The 17,551-nt window shown below is 31.1% G+C and overlaps 1 long non-coding RNA gene across 2 annotated transcripts in view; it reads left to right on the top strand.

The window, feature by feature from the left end:
* The window catches only part of LOC127724269 (uncharacterized), a 41,841-nt gene that overhangs the window by 4,791 nt on the left and 19,499 nt on the right, over nt 1–17,551 (top strand). Inside the window, exon 1 of one of the 2 annotated variants that reach the window (XR_007992422.1) lies at nt 6,204–6,266. The exons of the other annotated variant lie outside the window; for it this stretch is intronic. This is a non-coding gene — a long non-coding RNA (uncharacterized LOC127724269). Of the gene's footprint in view, nt 1–6,203; nt 6,267–17,551 lie in introns of those variants that run through there. 2 annotated transcript variants of the gene reach the window in all.

The raw sequence follows: 17,551 nt of genomic DNA, 5'->3' as shown, positions 1-17,551 counted from the left end.
CAGCTATACTACACACGTCTTAGTTCATTTACATTTTATATCACTCTGTTCACACGACACACCACCATTTGCGGTCACACAAATTCCGGAATAAATGGCAATGAGTCCGGAGTCAAAACACTTGAGGTAAGTAGTTTGATATCCGAATTCAACTATTAAACATTAGATTTGAGTCAAGATTAATATATGTGATGACGCAAATGCGTATTCTTATCCAGAGTATCAGTGCGTATGCTTTCCATTTATTAGTTCTTGCGCAAGAAAACCACGTGCATGCATAAATATTAATTTTTCACTCCCGAATGTGAATTTTCGTATTTTTGTTTTCTGAATCCAGGACATGGCAGTAAGAGCTAGACGTGTGACTTTCAAGCATGGTCATCATTATTTAAGGTAATCTGACCTCTAGCTATTTTTCTTTTCTTTTTTCGTTTTTAGTGACTGTCCTATTATAAACTTTGAAATTTTCAAAATACTAAGGATGTTCTACCCAGGAATAGATAACTTAGATTTATTCGGCAATAATTCACATATGATTTGCATACTAGGTACTACGTTTATATGATTAGTCGAGAAGGCTTCGAGGAGTGGATCTTGTACGTTCAGGTATTCACAAAACTTCTCAGTGAAAATAAGATATTCTTAAAAACCAAGTTTTCCTGTAGAATATTTTGATTGATTTAAGTACCTTCAGGAAATCCTTAAAATTTGTAAAACGAGTATAAGAATCATTGAAGGCATCCAGGAAACAAAATATGAAGATATAAAAGATGCATAAATACATCTAGATTATAAAGCAAACTGAGTGCTTAAATTTATATTGCGATATTTGTTTTGCAGAAACTGGGATAAGATTAGGAAAAAATGATGTACACTCCCATGTAATAAATATAATAGTAAAGCCTTAAAATGTTAATTCAAATAGTAGCTAAGATTGAGAATGGAAATGGGGAATGTGTCAAAGAGACAACAACCCGTGTATATTTATACTTTTCAATTCACAACTAAAACCAAACATTGCTTTCAATAGACTTTTGCAAGAATCAACACACAATTACATATTTTCAAAAAGGTGTTTTAACATCATCATTATTCTATTCACAGTAAGTTTTTTCAAATCAAAAGCAAAAAAAATCAGCAACATTTTTGGTGACCAGTCAGCGGTCTCGGGTTCACGTGTTGCTTTTCTTTTTTTAAAGAAAGAAACTTGTTTTAAATTTTGTTAGTCTAGATTCATTGTTTAATGTGTTATCACAAATAACTAATTTGCATCAATCTGACCTTGAAGGTTAAATACTTATCTGAAGGGTTTTAATTAATCGAAGTTTCTTATCAGAGAAAAAATACGTCTGCATTTAATTGGCTACATGCACTTTGAATTTCAACTGATGCACTCACAAAATACGCTACTTGTAAGATTCTTTATGTAACAATTTTATGTGACAAGTATTCAATGTAATGTTTAAATTTTTCCAATCCATAATTTTATGAAAATAATAATTTGAACTTTGACAAGATGTATTATAATTTATACTGTCTGCCATGGTAAATTAGAGGAATAGTGACTAGAATAATTATCTTGGCACTATGGGCAAAAAATTTATATATTTTACAACGGACCATGATATAATAAAGCTTAATCATATAATTCAATATTTTCACTTTTAACTTGATCTAATGACTGTAACATCTGAAATATGTTTTTTTTTTCCTAATTATAAATAAATAATGACAATGTATGTAAAGGATATAAAACCAATTACAGTCCATTCTGTTTAATATTTTACAGAATAAACTGTTAGAGTCTTTTATCTTACTTAAAGAAATAAAGTACAGTTGAAGGTAAACTACATGTATAGCTACGTGTACATGAAGACACAGTGCATGCGTATCATGCTTTTTTTCGCGCGCTAGGACTACACAATATATTTTCCGTGAATTCCTGCACATGCAGTTGGTGTCTAAAAGTGGATAAAGACGATGAATAACTTTGACCGGACATTCCACCGACGTCATTATGAATGAAACGTCGTTGATAAGTTTGACCCGAACTTATTAAGTCATCTTCCGGTTTGATGGTGAAACAAAGAAAAACACTTGTATCTATCATGCAAAATACACAAATACAATCCGATAAATAGATTATCAGGATTCATCACATTTATATTGTAAAATACCAGCCGCTCCACACAATATGAAGAATTTTTGAACTCGTTCGCTTCATATTATGACTCGCAGCTGATAGATTACAATTATATAAATATGCAGACAACCTGATAATCGGTATATATCTTTCACACGGATCTCGATTAAGCTATACCGTACCTTTACACAATTTCCAACACTGTTTTTAGTTATGAAGCACAGGATAGGGGCTTCCATGTACACTATGTTTAAATGTCAAAGTATAAAATATAACAGTGGAAAATAAAAGAATTAAGTAATAAAACACTGATTACAGAAATTAACGATGTACAGAATAACAAAAATCATCTAATTACAGATTAAAAGTGAAGTCATTTGCATGAAAATTTACAGAATAAGCGTTATTTTTAAAGATAAAGAAAAATATCCTTAAAATTTAAAGAATACAGAGATAGAATACGCCCCATGCAGACCCTCATATAGATTGATATTCAATTTAGCTGCAACATGACATTAATCTATTACTTGAAATTTACGTATTACGAAAGAGTTACCTTGATTGATTGATTGATGGTTGCTTACCTTCCAGTGGTTCTTACTTTGAACATGCAAAAAGAATATTGCAGTGTCTATCATAATAGAGGGTCTGCATGGGGTTTACAGAAAGAATAGAACAAAATAGTAAAACCCCAAAAAATACAGAGAAAAATAGGAAGAGAAAACAAATAAGGAATAGAAAATAATGGGCAAAATTAATAAGGAACAGAGAAAATGGTAAAAAAAAAATTAAAGAATAATGAAAACGACAGATCTCCCTATCCAGACTCTGATAATAGCTTATCCTTCCTTTTCAGTCAGTAATGAATGTAAGCATGTCTTTAAAGCACATTAAACGAAGGACTGTGGTGATAGCAAGTATTCAAGATACCATACGTGCAACACACAAACACAAATGGAAGAAAAACAGACTCACAGGTTAGGTTAGGGTTGGGGCCTTCAGACATGTTTAACCCCGCTACATTCTGTAAGTGCCTGTCTCTAGTCAGTAGCCTGTAGTTTAGTGATTATCATTGGTTCATTTCTGTCATATTTGGTTTTCGTAAATTGTTATAAATTAGGCTGTTAGTTTTATTAATTGAATTATTTCATATTTTTCATGTCGGGGCTTTTTAAAGCCGACTATACAATATGGGTTTTTCTCAATGTCGAAGGCCTATTATTGCTTACGTCCACCTCATTTCAACTTTGGTGGATAGTTGTCGCATTGGCAATCATACCACATCTCCTGACGTTCACTTAAACCCAATTTTTTGACAGAATAGCAACGATCTCGAAAATTGAGTTTTAATCTATGATTCGGCTTCGAGCACCACTAATGAGAAATGATTTTTCTAAATATGTGTATGATACTCCAAACTCTATTCAGTATCATGTAATTTTGCGATATGTTCCCTCGCTAAGGTGTCCCTAAGACTAGTTGTAAAATCTATTTACCTACTTTTGCTTTTACATGCATTCGTCCTGAATGTGCAAGAAGACAATTATACATCAAAATTCATTGTATTCGTTTGGATGTCTGGGCATCATTGTCGAAAAATGAATTTTCTAAATAGGTACGTGAAAAGTTTTAGATCTTTAAAGGAGCAAATACAATGTATTTACATATAAGTTTTAGTTAAAGTTAAGAAAAGTTAAGTGCACATGTAAATACAGGGAGCAATTAATGAATAAAAATGAAATTACTTTCGATGTTTGAATAACTGTTATAGTATATAGATTACAGTGTTTCAACCTAATCAAAATACATAGATCCCTGACTCCGCTATACTCATTAGACGATTAAGCGATTTAAATATTTTGACAATAGATTTCCCACTGGTTCTCTGTTCTTATTCATGCTGTTACAATACAATACAATATGACAGATTAGAATTAGTATCAGATTTCACAGTTTTTATTTTAAATCTTTCATTTCTTTAAGATGGTGACTCAAATGTGTGCATTCTGAGGCTAAAGCTTAAACAAATAATTAAAAACAATGCCGCGCATTTAGTAATATGTAATCTTTGTTATATATCAACATGAAGTGTTAAGGTGTCCAAGCAAAACAGGTTTCATTTTTGGCACAAAAGATGACAAACCAAATAATCTTTTAATGCAGTTGCTCTATTTAGGATTACGGGAAGAGATAATATTTTTTTCGTTATCAATCGATTCCTTTGGAATTTTTTTCCTGCACTTCTCTGATCTAACTGCATATATATACGGATAATTGGCTAGTTTCATGAACAATAAATAGAAGATAGTACTCCAGGAATTTATTCGCATAGCAACATTTTAAACCAATTTAAACCAAGGTCCTATAGCTTTCTGTACTCGTCGTTTACTCTTTAAGGAGGGAAATGATAACATTAAATATAAATTTTGTTATTATTTTGTAACATATTTATTTTCACTATTTACCAAAACTTTTTTCTCGTAAATTCATAATTGATAGCGTCCTTGCTAAAACGGGACAAACATTGAAAAGATCATTATTCTTTAGTGTTTACAGGGGGAGGTAGTATTTTGACAACAGATTTCCCACTGTTCTCTGTTCTTATTCATGCTGTTACGATACAATAAAATTATCAATACTGTAACAATACTCTACTTTTATCTCCAAAATCCAATAAAATCTAAGATACAGACAACAACATGCAAAAAGAATACAAATAATACATAAACTTATACGATTTTCTAAAGCGTCGATGGGAAAATATTTACGAGTTTATATTAACAATAATTTAAATCGTGGGAAACATGAGATTATTTTTTTTTTGATCAAAAGGAGGGCGTACGCTTTTCTAGTTTTCAGATTTGCACAAAACTAAAATTTCTGCATTTGTGGAGAAGAATATTACTCCTGCTCCCCCCCCCCCCCCCCCCACCCCACCCCTCCTTCCGAAAAAAAACCAAAACAAATAGTCTTCCCCTTACAAACAAGGAACAAAACTTAATCACGTTTATCATTCCCCGTAACTTTATTATGTACTACTCTTTTTGGAATTACGTTTAAGGGGGCCTCAGTGGCCAAGTGGACTAAGTAGTCATATAACTAGCCAGTCAACACTGATGTTGTGAGTTTGATTCCCGTACTTGGCAGGTCAAATCGACTCCAATCTGAATTGACTAGGATTGTCAGTTTCCTACACCAATCAATCAATTATTAAGTTTAAAGGCAAAATTATTGACTCTATAATAATCTATGACAAGCTTACATTCTCATGTTAAGCTAACTAGCTTTTGAAGGTTATCAACTTCCGATAATGATGAAAGGGGAGGGGTGTCACGGGCTGCTAATTTCCTTAATCCCGTTTTTTATGTTTTCTCTTCATTTCAAAAGTTTATTTAAGCATGACTGGAAAAAAGTTTACTTTTTTATGCTATGTAAAAGAAGACTTTTCTTGTACCAAGCAACATTAGCCATTCTTTAACTGAGTATACGAGTTGTTTCCGACCTTGATTTATTTATGTTTTTAACGAGATTTAAATATCGGTAAATTACCGTCGCATTACTTTTCCATCTATAGTTAAGACATTTAACATTATATATTATACCTCAGTATGTATTTTCTACTTGTAACATTATAGACGACTATTTTTACGAAATTGTCCGAAAAAAATATTGACGCAGAATATTACGTCGTCCGCTTCAAATTCAAAAATAATGGTTTACCCAAAATATTTCATTTTGAACTGTTGTAAGAGTTGCAGTATAAAGAGAATAACCATACATTGTCTTGAATTATATACCAGTTTTTAAGGACAATAGCAAGTTTATTTCCCCCTCGACATCAACTATTTCCCTCCACATCGCGTCGGGGTAAAGTTAGTGTCTCGGTGAGACAATAAACTTTCTTTGTTCTCATAGCCAATACATAAGAGTGTAAATTAATTCAACAAGTTAAAAGACAATTATCTTTTTAGTTAATTATATTGTTTATATTTAAACCATAGCTACTAAATTTAGAACAAGTATACAGGTAAATACACGTTTAAACTTGAAGATCAATTTTTCCACTTTAGAAAATTAAACATGTTATGTTCAATATAAGTGTGATTATGGCAAGTTCTAAACGGTATGTATTCTAATGATAGATATGCTTTATGTTTCAAGGTTTAGAACAGACATGAGAAGGTCCGGTTGGACAGTCCTTTATCTATTCGTTTAATTTTTATGACATTTTTCGTTATCTTTAAAAATAACGCTTATTCTGTAAAATTCTCATGAAAACCATTTTACTACAAGCATTTTAATTTTCTGTAATTAGATGATTTCTTATTCTGTACATGGTTCAATTCAGTAATTACTATTTTATTACCTAATTCTTTTATTTTCCACAGTTATTCTTTTTATTTTTGCACCTCGTTATTCTTTATTCTTTATATTTTTTTCTCTTTTTTCTCTATTACTTTTTTGGGCCATTATTCTCTATTCTGTAAACCCAATTCAGACCTCATAGTAGTCCAGATCACTTTGCGGTACTACTGGTAAAAGGGAAAATAACTGAGTTAATTCAGCGTTTCCGCTACCCAGTTTCTTGAAATATCTGATTATCTTTCGATTTTTTTTTGTTTACACTTAAGAGCACGAAAGGTTAAAAACTACAATGTTGTCACTTTTATGGTTATTAGTAAGTTACAGTACAGTTTCGGATCCAAGAATAAAAAAAAGTGGTCGGGTCCCTTATCTGACGCGCTTTTCTCGATTTAACTTTAATAGGAAAAGATGAAAGCCAAAGATTTGTGACAAGATCTTAAAATGAAGCCATTTCGGCAGTTTTGCGTTTTTGCACTTAATTTCTGAATCCATTATGCAAATATGCAAGACAAAATTCAAAATTGTAAATTCTGATAGCTGCGAGAATAATGTCTTATGTACAACTGAAGGACGTTATTTACCAATAACATTTGGGAGCCCAGTTTCGCTGTTGCGTTTACTCGTGTTTGCTTTAATTTTTGTAAATTGTTTCAACTTCACCAGAGGACAAAACGATGACTTAGAAATTGGTACTTGCCTCATCCCGGTTATGCACGAGGGGAATACACAAAATGTGGTCGATTACTGGCCCGGATCCTGGTATACGTTTTTTCCTTCGTGAATTATCAGCTTTTCATTTTTTAATAAGGTTTGGATTTTCATCCTTGATACCGTTTTATTTGAATTTGTGATTTCAAATTCAAATTATATTTACTGGAGGTCTAAATAGACTTAACTGGTCCATATCAGAGAGTGTCGCATGTTTAAATTTTGATATTCATCAAGCTTTATTAGTCTCTATGCATCTTTATAAATCTGTTCCGATCGTCCTACGTAGTTGAGAAATATATAAGAATGATCAAATGGAACCAAAACCGAAAGCCGAAAAGAATTACAATTCAATTTCTAAAACAGTAAAAGCAAATATATAGAAAACCTGTTAATAAGGCTTTTTTTATTAAACAAGATCGGGAAAAAAACGAAGTGGAAGATACTAAAGTGACAATCAGAATGCATAAGCCGTCGAGAGACAAAAAAAAAAACAAAAAAAACGGCAACACATGAAAAAGAACGAAAAGACATACAAAAGTCAATAAAACACTACATAGATAACTTAAGACTGAGCAATACGAAACTTACTAAAACCGGGATTATATCAGGTGCACCGGAAGGGTAAGCAGAATATAGTAGTTATTTGTAGAAAAACACTGAATATGCAGATGATGCTGAAATTGGTACGGCATATTGAAAAAAAAAAAAAAAAACTACGGGAGATTGTAGTCGTCAATTTTGTGGTAAAAGTAATTTCAACTGAAAATTTATGTGTGTGGCATTCAAGATATGAAAGAGACCTGTTTGTATCTGTGGCATCTTTTATTTCCGATTCAATATGAAGGACAAGCTCAACATATTTTTAAAAAGTTTGAACTAAGGTTGATCATAAATATAAAAATCACAGATGTATCATTCCTTCTTTTATATTGTAATAATATACATGATATCGATTGAACATTTTTATTTTATTGATAATTAACTTATTTACTAATTTGGTCTATTGAAATATACACACAAATTCAAATGTTTGAGTTGATTTTTAAATAGTAATTCTATACGTTACTCATGTAAATTGGTTTCAAACAATTTATAGAATATTTAAAAGTTTAATTGGTAGCCACAGTGTTGTTCGTTCATGATCAAAATTTAAAGCTAAGTGTCATTATGAATCACACATTCAGATTAAAATTTGATAAAACCACTTTAATTAATTAACATTATTTGTACTGAAAAATATAATAACAAAACCTGTAGATATATAAAGATATTTTGTCTCTCAATTTAAATGTCTCACAAATAAATATTCCTCCGACTGTCCTCAGTCTCTAACGACTTCCTTAATTCAGCTAGTATGACCTTTGTCCTTTTCTATGCCTTCATTTTGTTTTGTCATGGAGAAAACTGCAGTTTTTATTTATAGTTTGTTCTTACTTGTGCTGTTACACGACTGATACATGTTAGGAGGCAGGTTGAGCGCTCACACACATGTTAACCTCGCCACTTCCTTATATGCCTGTCTTAAGTCAAGCGCCTGTAACTCAGTGGTTTTTGTTGGTTCATTTCTATCATATTCGTTTTTCGTAAATCATATTGTTATTTAATTTAGTTTTCTCGTTTGAATTGGTAATCATTTTCATGTCGGGGTCTTTTATAGCTTACTACGTTATGGGTTTTTATAACTTTTGAAGGCCATATGATGACTTATAATTGCTTATATTATATCTTCGTCATTTGAACTCTGGCAGATAGGTGTCTCATATCCAATCACCACTCTTCTCTTTATTTTTATATTTACTAAATTCTAACAAAAATGTATAAAAACATATTGTGAAAGTATAGTTTCATTTGCCCTTAACTTATTTTTGGTATTTTACAGCATGGTTTTTATCGATCAAACATTTTCCATAAGTATGACAACTGTCCTTCATACTTTTCTGATGAATATAAGAAAGTGTAGTTGAGTCACGAATTGGGGTTACCAAATCAAGCTATTCAATAAATCAACCAAAATTCATCTAATGTGAAATCATTAAATATTTTCCCCCAGGGTTTTCTTCTTTTCAAAAGATGTTTTTTTTTTCTCTGAAAACTGATGAGCGTTTCAGATGATTTAATTTTTCATCTGTCAGTCTTATTTTATTCTTCAAAGTTGAAAAATGTTTTGGGCAGTATTTGATGACAGCTCACTTGGACGTGTGGTTGTTTTGTCAAACTGTTTTTTTTACTGTACTGGATTGTATATGATTGTTATTTTCTAATGGTTGTGAAATTAAAGATATTAAGAGGAAACTAATTTAAAGTATATACAATCCGTACGGTCCGAGTGAACCTATGGTTCACGAGGCAAAGGTCCACGAGGAATACATGTTTTGTACATAAAGAAGGTTTTTCTAAAATTTATTTACTTTTGTAAGCAAAGTGTTATTTATCATGTTTATCTCATACTGTCAGAATCATTTAGTGACAAAACATGACGTATAATATACAACTTGTATTAACTTGTATTAACTTGTATTAACTGCAAGTATTTTTGCGTGAACTCCCTGAGGAGTTCACGCCTATATAGTGGTGAGTTTTGGTAACTTCTATGGGCCATTCGGATATCGTCGGAAACAAGATTGTCGGAACCTCTAGAAAATTTTCGATCATTAAAACGGGTAGTTATCTGTGTTTTTGATACGGTCCCTCTATGAATAGGTCACATTGTATATTTCAACAATCAAAGTTCATTTGAAGACGGGAGAGTAAAAAAAAAAGACTAGATTGCAGTAAAAAAATCATTTATATATTTGAACTTATTTGCCTTTTGACAAAACATATGTGTTTTGAATAATGCGAATGTTTATTAGATATCAAGTATAATGATAACGCAATCATGTAATTTATGTTTTGAGACGGTTCCTGTACGCGTTGTGTGTCTAGTATTTCGTACATCGTGGTATTGTGCATTGTGACAATAAATCTGGAAATAGTTTATTAATATATAATGTCCCAGAATAAACTGATTATGTCTGACGTTTACCACGTGATATTTTGTATATCAATCATAGCCTGGGAAAATGTCTGAAAGCATGAAAAAATACTCGTATGGTTTCAAATCATAAGGATTTTAAATCCTTGAATCTCACAAAAAACGTAATTAATATTTTTACAAATCATAAAAATATTAATTACTACGTTAATTATTTTATTCTGATTTAGTATGGTTTTGTAAGTTTCTGCTTATATTTTGTATAGCAATTTATTATATACTTATCAGAGCTCTTGGGATTATATTGGTGTCTCGGGTTGATACAGGTGTGATATTGAAAAATCCATATAATATTCTCTATATATTCATATAATGGAAAGTTAAACTGTCAAAAAGAGATTGATTTGATAAATAAAATGTCCATCAGTAAATATTTGACGTTTGTGTTTATTGATTTTATATTTTAAATATTCGGAAAGATTCATTAACAGGAATGTATGTTAATTTAAATTCTTTTTTTTGTTTTTTATTTTTCAACTTTATAGCATCTAAATCTTTACAATATGCTACAATTTTGAAATGTGTATTCATTGTATTGACCAGCTATTCTACACACGTCTTGGTTCATTAACATTGTATATCACCCTGTTCACACGACACACCATCAGTTTGCGTTCACACAAATTCCGGATTAAATGGCAATGAATCCGGAGTCAAAACACTTGAGGTAGGTAGTTTGATATTCGAATTCAACTATTCAACATTAGATTTAAGTCTAGAAAAATATATGTGATGAAGCAAATGCGTATTCTTATCCAGAGTATCAGTGCGTATGCCTTCCATTTACTATTTCTTGCGCAAGAAAAACCACGTACATGCATAAATATTAATTTTTCACTCGCGAATGTGAATTTTCGCATTTGTTTTCTAAATCCAGGACATGGCAGTAAGAGCTTGACGTGTGACTTTCAAGCATGGTCATCATGACTTAAGGTATTCCGACCTCTAGCTATTTCTCTTTTTTTTTTTTTTAAGTGACTGTCCTATTATAAACTTTGAAATTTTCGAAATACTAAGGATGTTATACCCAGGAATAGAATATCTTAGATGTATTCGGCAATAATTCTCATATGAATTGCATATTAGGCAATACGTTTATATGTTTGGTCGAGAAGGCTTCCGGTAGTGGCTCTTGTATGTTCAGGTATTCACAAAACTTCTCAGTGAAAATAAGATATTCTTTAAACCAAAGTTTTCCTGTAGAATATTTGGATTGATTTAAGTACCTTCAGGAAATCCTTAAAATTTGAGATGTGTTATGAGACCAAACAATTGTCAGTATATAAGAGGTCCCATTGATGTGTTACTCTCAGGAAAAATATACGAAACCTTCTTATAAGTTGCATGCCACAGGGTTTCACTTCACATGGAAGTTGGACTTTAAAATTTATCCATACAACATCTATCATGAGTACAGACAGCTTCAATAACGAGTATAATAATCATTGAAGGCATCCAGGAAATACAATATGAGGATATGAAAGATAAATAAAGCATCCAGATTATAAAGCAAACTGAGTGCTTAAATTTATATTGCGATTGCTTTGTGCAATTTGCATTAGACATTCGTTTTGCAGAAACTGTGTTTTGCGATAGGATTGAGAAAAAATGATGTACAATCCCAAGTAATAAATAAGATAGTAAAGCCTTAATACGTAAATTCAAATAGTAGCTGTATATTTACACTTTTCTATTCTTAACTTGAACCCAATATTGCTTTCAATTGACTTGTGCAAGAATCTACACACAATCGCATATTTTCTATGAAATTGTTTTAACATCATCATTACGATACCTTATTCTATTCACAGTAAGTTATTTCAAATCAAAAGCAAAACAAAAAAAAATTCAGCAACATTTTTCTGTTGACCAGTCATCGGTCTCGGGTTCACGTATTGCTTTTCTTTTTTTAAAGAAAGAAACTTGTTTTAAATTTTGTTAGTCTAGATTCATTGTTTAATGTGTCATCACAAATAACTAATTTGCATCAATCTGACTTTGAATGTTAAACACTTATCTGCAGGTTTTTAGTTAATTGTAGTTTCTTATCAGTGAAGGAAAACGTCTGCATTTTAATGGCTACATGCACTTTGAATTTCAACTGATGCACTCACAAAATACGCTACTTGTAAGAATCTTCATGTAACAATTTTATGTGACAAGTATTCAATGTTATGTTTAAATGCTTCCAATCCATAATTTTATGAAAATAATGATTTGAACTTTGACAAGATGTATTTTAATTTATACTGTCTGCCATGGTGAATTAGACTAATAGTGACTAGAATAACTATCTTTGCACTATGGGCCAAAAATATTATATATTTTACAATGGACCATGATATAATAAAGCTTAATCATATAATTCAATATTTTCACTTTTAACTTTAATCTAATGACTGTACCATCTGAAATATATCTTGTTTCCCTAATTATAAATAAATAATGACAATGTATGTAAAGAATATATAACCAATTACAGTCCATTCTGTTTAATATTTTACAGAATAAACTGTTAAAGGCTTTTATCTTACTTAAAACATTGTTTAATTAGTCAAAGAAGGTGAAAAAAACCAAACAAATACAAACTTTTGTTTAAGATTTATTTTCATCAAGTGTGTAAATTGTTTTTGATAAACTTTATTAATTTTATCCTACATGTTGGCCCCTTTAAAAAGTAGCTCAACTTAAACAATAGAAAAAAAGTACAGTTGATAGTAAACTACACGTATAGCTACATGTACATGAAGACACAGTGCTTGCGTATCGTGCTTTTGTTCGCACGCTATGACTGTACAATATATTTTCCGTGAAATCCTGCACATGCAGTTGGTGTCTAAAGTATATAAAAAAAAAAACAGTGGAAAATAAAAGAATGAAGTAATAAAATAAATACTGATTACAGAAATGAACGATGTACAGAATAAAGAAATCATCTAATTACAGATTAAAAGTGAAGTCATTTGCATGACAATTTTACAGCATAAGCGTTATTCTTAAAGATAAAGAAAAATTCCCTTAAAATTTAAAGAATACAGAAATAGAATACACCCCATCCAGACCTCATATAGTCGGAAATTCAATTTAGCTGCAACATGACATTAATCTGTTACTTGAAATTTACGTATTATGAAAGAGTTACTTTAATCAATTGATTGTTGGTTGCTTACCGTCCAGTGGTTCTTATTTTGAACATGCAAAAAGAATATTACAGTGTCTATCATAATAGAGGGTCTGGATGGGGTTTACAGAAAGAGTAGAAAAAGAAATAGGAAAACAAAAACAAAATAGAGAAAAATAGGAAGAAAAAACAAATAATGGGCGAAATTAATAAAGAACAGAGAAAATGGTAAAAAAAAATATTATAAGATTACAGTAGCTTCTATATATAATTACATTCTTTTGCTTCGTATATACTAGTATAAGTACTTCTATTTTTATTTGGCTCGTATCGAATGTGCGTGACTTATTTGCCAGACGTGAAGCAAACAGTAATCAATAGGGGATTTTTGAGTTATGTCCTTCGCCGGAAAGCTCGTCAATTTATGCGTACTTTTATAACGTCATTTAAAAGATGGAGGGGCATGTCTGTATCCCTGCATTGATAAAGTTCGCCAAGCTTCTAAGCGAAAGTCTTCATGCGGGATAATTTAGAAATTTTTATAAATAGGAACGTAAACACAATTTATAAACGACTGCAGTCCTGATTATCAATTATTAGGATCTAATTTGCCGAATATTTCGTGCAATAGTTATAGCATCATTTGTTTCAACCATTTGCTCATCATTTAATAGAAATGACGATGCCCTTAAAGGAAAGCGACTGACGTTCACTTAAACAATTTTTTGGACGGAATAGCAACGATCTCGAAAATTGAGTTTTAATCTATTATTCGGTTTCGAGCACCACTAATGAGAAATGATTTTTCTAAATATGCGTATGATACTCCAAACTCTATTCAATATCTTTTAATGTTGTGTTATGTTCCCTCGCTATGGTGTCCCTAATCTAGTTGTAACATCTATTCACCTTCCTTTGTTTTTACATGTATTTGTCCTGAAAGTGCACGTAATAGATGTCACTAGACTTTACGCAAACAATTATACATCAAAATTCATTGTATTTGTTTGGATATTTTGGCATCATTGTCGAAAAATGAATTTTTGAAATAGGTACGTGAAAAAATCAAATCTGTAAAGGAGCAAATACAATGTATTTGCATATAAGTTTTAGTTAAAGTTTAGTAAAGTTAAGTGCACATGTAAATACAGGGAGCAATTAATGAATAAAAATAAAAATATTTTCGTTGTTTGAAAAACTTTTATAATATAAAAATTACACATTGTTTCAACCCAATCAAAATATATAGATCCCTGACTCGGCTATACTCATAAGACGAATAAGAGATTGATAACAGATCTGAATTATTATCAGATTTCACAGTGTTTTATTTTAAATCTTTCATTTCTTTAAGATGGTGACTCAAACATGTCAAATGTGTGTCTTCTGAGGCTAAAACTAAACAAATAATTAAAACAATGCCGCCAATCATAGTAATATGAAGTAATATAAACCTTTGTTGAATATTAACATGAAATTCCAAAGTATCCAAACAAAATAGGTTTCATTTTTTACACAAAAAATGACAAACACAAATAAACTTATAATGCAGTTGCTCTATTCAGGATTACGGGTTTTTATCATCTTGATATGTTTATCATTTTAAGGCTGAAACAAAATCTTAAATTCTGATTAAAAACGTTCAGTAGGAAACCTAGAGACCGAGAATAAAAGAAAAATAACCATTTTTATGCAAAAGTCGAGAAAATCAATAATAAAACAATGCTGGTGACGATACTGATCAAAAGTTATTTCTAAACAACAATCGCACATTTTAAAGAAACTATTTGATAAAACTGTGTTATAAGCAATATGCATGCAAATACACGATATTTTATGTTCAGTATTTCTTGAGTTGATTGCATTAGAAGCTCGTGAAACTGAAATCTGAATGTTAATCTTTGCTGCATATTGATAAAAAAATTGGAAAACATCATGTACAAACAAAATTTAAAGACCTGTCAGGTCACCAATTTTCGAAGTGTTGCACAAAGCCCTTAATTAGCAAGTTACAATTTCCCAAAATATGCTTATTTTTCGCATCTAAGTTCTCGAGTACACCGGCCTGCTCTTGTCACGTGAACATTATTCAATATAAAAATATTGTCTTTTCATGAATATTACAATTTAAAAGTCTGTCTGTGCAGGTTAAGAAATTAAAGATGAATATTTTTTAAAGTGGGTATCTTTTTACTATTTTTTATACCATTTTAAGAAAAGGTGACTGGTTGTCTTGATTTTTGTTTATCACGGTATTTCCGGTCTTCTCGATCTATTCACATTCAATGTTTACATTAGTCGCGTTACTCTAGAGTTCTCGTTCTTAATGTTAATAATATGGATATGGAGTGTCTGGATGATCGAAACTATGTTTACATCAGGATAAGGTCCATTTGAATTTGCTAAGTAACTTTATTTCCAAAATTGTTTATATTTGCGGCATATCAATCGATTCCTTTGGAATTTCCCCCTTGCACCTCTCTGATCTAGCTGCATATATATACGGATAATTGGCATGTTTCAGATCGGTTTATAGCTAGTGGAAAAAAAATGTTAGTTGATACTCCAGGAATTAATTCGCTTAACAACATTTTAAACAAATTTTACATCAAGGTCCTATAGCCTGCTGTACTCGTCGTTTTCTATTTAAGGACGGACATAATAAGTTAAAAATAAATTTGTTTATTATTTTAACTTATTTTTATTTTTAATATTTACCAAAACGTTTTCTCGTGAATTCATTATTGATAGCGTCCTTGCTAAAACGGGATAACCATTGAAAAGATAGTTTTTGGTGTTCAGAGGGGAGGTAGTATTTTTGGTGCTTTGCTTTTGCGCCAATTGGCTTTTCATTTGCGCAAAAATAATATTTCATTTGCGCCACAAACTATATTTAATTTGCGCAAACATAAAACATTTCATTTGTGCCAAAAATACAGGTAAATACAGGTAAATAGTATAAAAAATCGTTTTATTCAAAAGAGACTTTTAATAATAGCTTTAAAAAACGCAGTATTTGATTGCATACTATTAAAACATATTCCTCTGAAATCAGTCATCGTAACCATAATGAAAGCACTATATACTGCTACGTACTAATGAGAAACTTTCCATAATAATGTTAAAACACAGTTCTGATATAAATTAACGAGATCATTAAACCTAAAAGAAAGCACTATATACTGGGGTGAAACCAAAAGTTTGTTCTGGCACAAGACTTGTAAGCAACGGCTGGTATGTACTTATGTACACTGGATATCGTATATGTGTGGTCATACCAAATTACAGACTTATTTCCTCTATATAAAAATTAGGAGATGTGGTATGATTGCCAAGAGACAACTATCCACCAAAGTTCAAATGAAGTGGATGAAAGCAATTATAGACAACCGTACGGCCTTCAAAAATGAGAAAAACCCATACCGTGTAGTCGACTATAAACAGCCCGACACGAAAAATATGAAATAATCAAATTGAGAAAAACCAACGACCTGTTTGTCTCAGATTGACAATGTCCATATTGACACCTCAAACATGTGTACACTATATAATATTAAAATCTAAGTGACTCTCAGTTTTATATTAGAAATGAGTATGAACTTACGTAGTTACCTAGGGGGAATACTCTAAAAAAAATCCTTATTCACGAAGAAGCAATAAATATTTTAAACTTTTCCATTATATGTTAACTGTAAAATGGAGCAAATGTAGTTTTTATTTTTTGGCGCAAATGAAATACAACCTTGTGGCGCAAATGAAAGATTGGATTTTGTAAAAATTGGCGCAAATGCAATGCGCCCAGTATTTTGTCACTAGATTTCACCCTGGTTCTCTGTTCTTATTCATGCCGTTACGGTACAATAAAATTATCAATACTGTAACAATACTCTACGTTTGTCTCCAAAATCTAATAAAATACAAGGTACAGACAACAAAATGCAAAAAGAATAAAGATAAAACATAACCTAAAAGGATTTTTTAAAGCGTCGATTGGGAAATTGTTTCGGACGATTTTATGCTTACAATCATTCAAATCGTGAGAAACATGAAATTATTTATTTTTTAGCGACCAAAAGGAGGGCGTACGTCGTTCTAATTTTCATATTTGCACACAACTAAAATTCCTGCATTTTGTGGAGAAAAATATTACTCCTCTACACCCCTGTTTCCGTCCGAA

The sequence above is a fragment of the Mytilus californianus genome, unplaced genomic scaffold, assembly GCF_021869535.1.
Source record: "Mytilus californianus isolate M0D057914Y unplaced genomic scaffold, xbMytCali1.0.p SCAF_14, whole genome shotgun sequence".
In the NCBI taxonomy this organism is placed as follows: Eukaryota; Metazoa; Mollusca; class Bivalvia; order Mytilida; family Mytilidae; genus Mytilus; species Mytilus californianus.
The sequence above is the reverse complement of the archived record's forward strand: the minus strand, read 5'-3'. Positions and strand labels throughout refer to the sequence as shown.